Source organism: Primulina tabacum, chromosome 11, assembly GCF_025594145.1.
Source record: "Primulina tabacum isolate GXHZ01 chromosome 11, ASM2559414v2, whole genome shotgun sequence".
NCBI classification, from domain to species: Eukaryota; Viridiplantae; Streptophyta; class Magnoliopsida; order Lamiales; family Gesneriaceae; genus Primulina; species Primulina tabacum.
Genome location: NC_134560.1, coordinates 23,048,044 through 23,057,692, shown reverse-complemented (window position 1 = coordinate 23,057,692; position 9,649 = coordinate 23,048,044).

Below are 9,649 nucleotides of genomic sequence, written 5' to 3'. Positions count from 1 at the left end.
ACTGTTATATGTTAATTGTATTACGTATTACTTGTTATCAAGGATATGACGTGTTGAGTCTTTAGACTCACTAGGTGTGATTGATGCAGGTGGTTATGATAATGTTAATGGAGCTGTTGATGGTTGATCTGACGGGACTGGAGGTGTACATAACCCGAGGACCGACGCTAGTTTTCCGCACTAGTTATTATTTATGATTTTAAGTAATGTTAAAGATATTTTTACGTCTTTTATTTATGTTATGAGATATTTTTGAGAGGTTATAGTATGAGTTATACATTTCAAATAATGTTTTTAGGTTGGTAAAATGTTTGAGGATTTTATGCTTTAAAATATTTTCCTTTGGATTTTTAAATGACAGTTGGATGTTTATTTTTAAAATGATGTCAAAAATATTTTATGGTTCGGCCGATGCTAAGTGAAGTTTTAAAAAAAAAATTCTAGTACTTTTTAAGAAAACGATTAAGAGGACGTTTCAGTTGGTATCAGAGCAAAGGTCCTGTAAAGGGTTGTGCCACCATCAGCGCCAGAAAGATCAGTCGTCAAGCCTCAACTTGTAAGTTTACATGCTTTATATGATTTTATGATGTTACCTGCATAAGTATATAAATTATATGTTCACGTCACATGTTTAATAGCTCTATGAAGATATATGATTTATATGCTTTGGAATTTTTATACATGTTACGATATGAAATAAGAAATTATTTGATTTTAATGCATATTGGCTTTGTGGTGGAATTGGACTATGTTGATTTTTGGGTTTTAGCATTAACGTTCTACTGTTTTGGTCATAAGTTAATCGTGAATGTTATGAATGCTTTTGGGACACGTAGATTTTCTAAGAAAATACTGATGACTCTTGGGTACTAGTTGAATTAATTTTTGGGAATTACTCATAAGTAATAATGATTCGAGGATTTGTAACGACTTCGGGAGTAAGAAAATGTATAAATTGGGATTTTAAGTTTTGATGAAAGGTAAATTAGGTTATAGCAAATGATTTTGGGTAAATAAGTTTAAATTATCGAAATTTATGTTATGGGAAACCCGTAGTGGAGAATTAAGAATGTTAAGAACTTATGGGTTAATCGTAGGATTTTGAAATTAAGGATCAATTAGGATAATTTTTGAGGAAATTAAGATTTTTTTTTGCAATTATTATGGAATTTGGGGACTAGTTTATCAATAAGTGAGGACTGAATGACTTAATTGATAAGAGATTTTGCGGATTTAGACTTTTAAGAAGGGATATCATGATTATAGTGTTATAAGGAATGTTAATCAATGATTTTTAAGATTGAATCAATATTAGGCTTGAAAATCTAAGCGTTCGCGGACGCGTTTGGGATTTTAAGACTGAAATTTGATAAGTTGATGAATATTTTGGGTAAAAAATAAGGAAAGTAATATACGATAAGTATGTTCATCCATCTTTTAATATTGAGAATTGTAAGAAAAATTGAAATTCGAGGTTATAATAGTAATATCACTATGTCATTTGGGTCTTTTTAAGTTGCGATTTGAAAATGAGGAATTAGAAAGAAAAATTAATTGGGATTTAGTAGACGTAAGGACATTCTAGAATTTAAGTTTTATCAGAGTAGCGCAGCAGAAGCGTGGATTTTTGGATACTAGAACAAAGTCTAAACTTTGGGTTATTAAGGGTAAGCAAATTTCGAGGACGAAATTCAATTTAAGGGGGGAAGATTGTAACGCCCCGAAAAATTTAAAGGTCCACGCGAATCACATGCATGCAATTATTAAATTCTCCTGTATTTTTATAAAATGTTTTAATTGCATTAATTAAATATGTTGTGCATATTTGCATGTTTAAATTATATTTTTTACATGATTGCATTAAAATATATTTTTAAAGGATATTCGAGTTGCGATCGAGGAACGGAGACCGAGGGCTGAAAAATAGAAAATAATTTTTATTGGTTAATTGTTTTTAAATTATTTAAATTAAGGGTGATGCTTTTTATTATTTTTGAAAATAAGGGTTTTGAGGTAAATTTATACGCCGGGACGTAAATTTTATCGGTGTTGGATTTTCAACAAAAATACGAACGTTTTGGCAACCCGGCTAATAAATTCACAAACATATTTTAGCAAAACTATTTTAATATTTTAATTAAATCCTAATCAAGCACTAATGGGCCTAAATTTATGCTTAATGGGCCTAAGCCTTAATTAGTGATTTAATTAGTGTTTAAATATGATAAACCACCCCAAACCCTTCACACAAACTCACGCCTCACTTTTCAGAATTGTTTCACACGAAAATTCTCTCAAATACACGACACACACGCACCATCACAATTTGGAGAAAAATCGAGAAAAGCTCTAGGAATTCAAGCCAAGGTTCTTGCCCCTTTCTTCGCAATCGTCAACGTATTTTCGTGCGTTAAATACGCAAAGGCATGCCATATTCTCCCTTAACTCATCATCACACCATATTATGTGATTTTTTTATGAATTTGCATGAAAACAAGTCATCCAACCTTTGAATTTCGTAGCCATGCATATAGGTGTTCAAAATCCTTGTTTTTTTGTTCCAAAAATATGTTTTTATGTGTTAAAAGGGGCTGCCATGAATTAGGATATGAGTTAGTATGTATTTCCACAAGTTTAAATGTCTTGAATTACACACAAAAGCAGAAAACCAGAAATGTTCAAAGCTGGAACCAAATTGATCACTTTTCTGTCATGGTGCCTGAGGGAATCGGTTGTAAGGGATTGGCTACTGGGCTTGGGTTCAGTTGTGACCAGAGCTTGGCTAGGGTTTGTCATGGGTCAAGGGAAGAGTCCTAGCCATGCTAGGACTCGAGACCATGGGCTAGGGAGGAGTCCTTGTTGAGAAGGACTCCACCCGAGAGAAAGCCCAAGGGGCTGTGCAGATTTCAAAAATTTGTGCAGGGAGGAGGGCTCGGCCAGGGTGCTAGGGCTGGGCTAGGTTAGGTCCTTAGGGTCCTATAAGGATGCTAGAGCGGTTGGTTCAGGGTCTGGTATGGTTTGGTTTAGCTAGGGCCGAGCAAGAACATGAAACCATGAGGAGAAGCCATTATCGCAGGTTGTTGTGCAGAGTTCAGTGGGTTGCTGCTCACGTCCAAGGGCTTGGGCTAGGTCTGGGCTGGGTCTCGGCATGGTCCAGGGTGGTTTGGGACAGGTTGGGTCAAGGGGTTATTGGCTGGAAGTGTCCTAGTTAGGCTAGGAGTCCTAAATATCCTAGGAGAAGCACACACGTACACATGCAGGTTTTTGGGCCAAGTTCCAGGACGTTTTTGGAGTGGGCCAGGGTTGGTTTTCGGGCTGGGCTTGGTCAAGAGGGTCCCTAGGTGGGTTGGATAGGTTTTGGCTCAAAGTGGCTCGGGCGTGGCTCGAGTAAATTGAGAGATGGCTCGACGTGTTCGTCGATGTGTCAAAAACGAAAATTTAAGAAGGAAAAATTGATACAAGGGTCCATGGGGGTGGCTAAGGACTTGGAGGGGTAGAATAAATATTAAAAATGTTATGTTTAAAATTTGGGATCAAAATAACGAGTTTTTGTTTTATTCGGAATTTAATCGCCGCACGTAACGCTAATTAACAAGTTAATTGAAAGGCATAGTTTTAAGCCTTATAAAATTATGAAAAATTAGGGTTAAGCTTATATAATTATTATAAGTCTAAGTTTTTGATTTGGGAATTTTATATTAAGGTTTGTTTTAATTCGGGATTAAAAAGCATTTATACGTTATATTTAAAGATTAATTTAAAAGTCGTCGAATTAAGCTAAATAAAAATATGAGAAAACTCATGTAAGCTTAATTAATTATTTAGGACATGTTAGAGTCAATAAAATTAAGAAAATGTCAAAAACTTGAAATTTCACGTCTAGGGGTAAAACGGTCTTTTTACACCTAAAAATTAGTAAACATCATGGCAGTGCCCTATTTGCTGTTTTATATGTTAACATGATTATGTAACATGTTTATGAATTTTTATATGTTGAAATATGATTTTTAAATGTCCATGGGTTATTAAGGGTTAAATTGGTCATTTAAAAGATATGTTGCATGCTTGGTTTCAAAATAAAAATGATATTTTATGCATATTTTTATAAGTGATGGAAATACGACATGTTGAAGAATGTGAAGGGATTGTGACTACTGAATATGTTGGAAATATCGTGAGGGTTATGGTCCCAGTGAAGCCCGACGATCGTGTTTCCTTGGATACGGATACGAATACGAATACGAATATGTTAATACGTTGGCCAAGGCCCAGTTCACCGGTGAGAGTGTTGCTGGTGTCCCCGCCGCCCAGTACTGTGGTTTCTTTAGATGGATCCATCGCCCAATACGATCAAGAATACGAGTCACAATCACGATCTGAATTCAACAAACACGAACATGAACATTAATACGAATATGAATATGGATACGAATATGGATATACATATGAATATGAATAAGAATATGAATATGAGTATGTTTATGTTTTTATGAAAATGTTTTTATGCATCATGAAAATGTTTACGAAAATGTTTATGTTTAAGTCTATGCATCTTCATGAAAATGATATTTTATGTACAAGTATTTTTCATTGTTATATGTTAACTGTATTACGTATTACTTGTTATCAAGGATATGACGTGTTGAGTATTTAGACTCACTAGGTGTGATTGATGTAGGTGGTTATGATAATGTTTATAGAGGTGTTGATGGTTGATCTGACGGGACTGGAGGTGCACATAACCCGAGGACCGACACTAGTTTTTCGCACTAGTTATTATTTATGATTTTAAGTAATGTTAACGATATTTTTACGACTTTTATTTATGTTATGAGATATTTTTGAGAGGTTATACTATGGGCTATACTTTTCAAATAATGTTTTTAAGTTGGTAAAATGTTTGACGATTTTATGTTTTAAAATATTTTCATTTGGATTTTTAAATGACAGTTGGATGTTTATTTTTAAAATATTGTCAAAAATATTTCTAGTAATTTTTAAGAAAACGATTAAGCGGACGTTTCACATGCATAACATAAACCTTAACCGTATTCCTTTTTCTCAAAACATAACATAAAACCTTTTATCATGATCATAACATTTTCCTTTTCCTTTTCCTTTTCATTTGTTAAATTCAGATCGTTAATTGTGATTTTTCTCAAACCTCAAAAAGTCGATGGATCCATCTACATGAAACCGCAGTACTGGTCGGCGGGAGACACCAGCAACACTCTCACCGGTCAACTGGGCCCTGGCCTATCCTCTTTCGAATAGAATACGATCGTCGGGGCTCCCTTTGAGGTCTTTTCCCATAAATGGGCTCCCTCTGGGGCCATTTCCCCTCACGATATTCTATTCTTACCGTTACCACATACCATTACCTAATATTCGTAATAATGGAAATAGGATCGTCGGGCTCCCACTGGGACCGTCACCCTCACGTTATCTCCAACATTATCGAATTAGTCACAATTACTTCACTTCCTTCAACGTTTACATTCTCATTACTTGATAAAAATCATGCATAACATATAATTTTGTTTTGAAACCAAGCAAGCAACATGTCTTTTAAATGTCTTTTTTAAATCATAAAAATCCATAAACATTTAAAAATCATAATTTAATCATGAACATTTCATAAACATTTAAAATGACATTTTAACCTCAAAACATTTAAAATAACATTTTGACATATTAAATCATAAAGATATAAAATTCCCTAAACATTTAAAATATCATTTTAACATATAAAATCCCATAAACATTTAAAATATCATTTTAACATAAAAATTCCATAAACTTCCTTAACTATAGAAAATAATCATATTAGCACATAAAACAGCATTCAGGGCACTGTCATAACGTTTACTAATTTTTAGGTGTAAAAAGATCGTATTATTCAGGGACGTAAAATTTCACGTTTTTGACATTTTCTTAATTTCTTTGACTCTAACATGTCTCAAATAATTATTTAAGCTTACAAGAATTTTCTAATATTTTTATTTAGCTTAAAACGAGGACTTTTAATTTATTCTTTAAATAAGACGTATTACTGCGTTTTAATCCTGAATTAAACCAAACCTTAACATAAAATTCCCAAATTAAAAACTTAGGCTTTTAATACTTATTTAAGCTTAAATATAATTTTCCATAATTTTATAAAGTTTAAATCTAGGCGTTATAATTAACTCATTAATTAGTGTTTCGTGCGACGATTAAATCCCGAATAAATCCAAAACTCAATATTTTGATCCCAAATTTTAAACATAGAATTTTTATTATTTATTCTACCCTTAGGAACCATGAACCACACCCGTGGACCCATGGTTCTAGTTTTTGTTCTAAAATTCGAAACATTGATCCCTAATCGAAACCACCAAGCCATCTCCAAATTTACTCGAGCCACGCCCGAGCCACCTTAAGCCAAAACCTATCCAACCCACCCAAGGACCCTACTGACCAAGTCCAGCCCAAAAACCCGGCCCTGGCTAGCTCAAAACTTTCTGGAACTCGACCCATGATTCTGCATGTGTATGTGTGTGCTTCCTTGTATGCCTAGGACTCCTAACCCAAGTAGGACTCTCCCAGACGAGCCACCACCGAGCCCACATGACCCTCACCATCCCTGGACCATGCCCAGACCCTACCCAGACAGCCCAAGCAGTGGACGCGAGCAACAACCCATCTGCACAAGACAGCAGCCTCGCGTCACCTTGATCACTCACGGTTCCCCTTTTTTTTTTTCCTTCGAGCCAGCAGCGACCCATTCACCCCAGCCCCTAGCCCAACCATTTCCCATGACCCGTGGACCCTGATGGACCGACCTTGAGCCACCCAGCCCCAGCAGCTAGCCCCCTTGGCTGCAGTCCCTAGCAACAGCTCGCGCGAGGAGTCCCTTCTCCATGGGACTCCTCCATGGCTGCGCGCGAGGGGTCCTAGCGATGCTAGGACCCTTCTTGAACCTGACCCAAATACCTTAGGACCCATCACCCTGACCTGGTCGAGCCCCAAGACTCCATGCACAGGAAACGTGCCATATCATGAAAACAATCCAACAACCCCACGGCTCCTTCTTCCATTCTTGGCCTTCGGCTTTCCAGCTTGGTTTCTTAATAAATTGTATCATATTTTAACCAATAGTTATTCATATAACAACCCATAAACCTTACCTAATCATGGCAGCCCCTTAACACATGTTTAACATAATTTTTGCAACAATTTCATGCCTCACAAATTCACATGTATTATAAAAACTAAATTGTTTCATAATGCACTTGTTTTTAATGCAAAAATTCAATTAAATAAAATACTATGGTGTGATAGATGTTTGAAGGAAAGAATATGGCGTGCCTTTGCGTATTAAACGCACGAATAATCGTTGACGATGAAGAACGGAGCAATACCATGGCTTGATTCTACCTTCAACCTTCGAATTCCTCCCAAAATAATTGTGTGTGTATCGTGTAAGGGGGTGGGGAGAGTTTCAGAAAGTGGGGCGTGGGAATTGGGGTGAAGAGTGTAGGGTTTGAGGTGTTTTAATATATTATAAATACTAATCAATTCTCTAATCAAGGCTTTAGGCCCATTAAGCATAAGTTTAGGCCCATTAGTGCTTGATTAGGATTTAATCAAAATATTAAAATAGTTAGGTAAAAATAAGTTTGTGAATTTAATAGTCGAGTTGCCAAAAAGTTCATATTTTTGTTGAAAGACCAATACTGATAAAATTTACGTCCCGGCGTATAAAATCACCTCAAAAATCCCATATTTTAAAAAATAAGAAAAAGCATCACCCTTAATTTAAATTATTAAAAACAATTATTTAATAAAAATATTTTCTATTTTTCAGCCCTCGGTCTCCGTTCCTTGATTGCAACTCGAATAACCTTTAAAAATACATTTTAATGCAACCATGTAGAAAAGTATATTTTAAACATGTAAATATGCACAACATAATTAATTCATGCAATTAAAACAATTAATTAAAATATAAATAAATTTAATAATTGCATGCATATGGTTTGCGTGGACCTTTAAATTTTCGGGGCATTGCAATCTTACTTGTTTACCAAACTGACATGTTGAACAAACTTTATCTTTTGAAAAATCTATTTTGGGCAAACCAGTTACAAGATCATGGTTACTCAGATAGGCAATAGATTGAAAGTTTAAGTGGTTCAACCTCTTATGCCACAACCAGTTTTTAGAAGACTTGGAAGCAATGAAACAAACTGGTGCATAAGGTTGTTCAGTCCAACTGACTTTGTAAGTAATTCCACAACGATTTTCAGTTAGGATGACTTCATCATTTGAGTCTCTAACTCAACACATGTGTCTATCAAACTGAACTGAGAAGTCATTGTCGCATAACTGACCGATGCTTATCAAGTTATACTTCAAATTCTCAACTAGCAAAACATCTTTAATTGTAAAGTTAACATGAATAAGCTTACCCTTACCCACAGTTTTACCTTTGGAGTTGTTTCCAAAACTGATTTTTGGTCCTGTATATTTGATCAATTGAGATAGAAAATTTGCATCTCCAGTCATATGCCGCGAACAGCCACTGTTTAGATACCAAGTTGATTCTTTGTTTGTACCTGTTACCTGCAATCACACAGTATATATAATTTTGGTACCCATATTCATTTGGCTCCTAAACAGATTAGTCCTTTAGGAACCCAGACTTGGACCAGTCTAACTGACTTCCCAGTTGTTGTGTTCCAAATGGTTTTTTTCGAATTCTTGGCAATATGTGTGTGATGTGAGGATGAAACAGTATGATTTGTATCCTTTTTCAACCGACTATTCTTTTGATATCATTTCTGAACTGGCTTACAGTTGTAGTACTTGTAATAGTCATTCCTTTAGTACTGATTTTTGTAACTGAAACGTTTAGGTGACCAGTTTCTTGTATCAGTTGAGCTCTCAGAGCTATATCCAATTCCATACCGTTTGCCTTTGTTCTAACTTCCAGTCAATTGAAAAGCTGGTTTACTTGGTTCTGAGAATTCATTTACCATAGTTGATTTTACAAAGATAATGTATTTTCCTTTGTTTTCATTCAACTTTGGTTGTGTATCACTGGCAGATTTTTCATCATGACTGTTAAAGCCTAAACTAGTTTTATCATCAACGGATTTTTGTGAATTCTCCATTTCAGACAATGCAACTGAAGACTTGTTCAAGCCTTAATCAGTTCAGTATGTTTTGAAGTTTCTGTTTTCAACTTACTTATCAGTTTCTATTTTGTTGCCATTGGGATCAGTTTGCTCAGTTCTAACCTTCTCAAATGAATGAGCAAGTTTGTAATACTTATTTACCATGTCATGCAAGTGGTAATAAGTTTCTCACGAGTGAAATCAGTAGAGCTAAAGTCAAATACTTGTTCACTTTCTGACTCCAGTTCACCATCATCTGCCATTAAGCACTTGACTTCCTCCTTATCGTCCCTTGAACTGATTGGGCTTTCTGGTTTTGACTCGTCACTGTCAATTTCTGCCCACTTAGATTTGCTCTCTTCAGCAAAAAGTAGTTCATGTTTCTTTTTGAATGATTTATTGTCATCCTTGGTCCTTCTTCTGTGCTCATAGGGATTTTTTCCCTTTTCAGTTGATCCTCGACTGTCCTTCTTTGGCTTAGAATAGTC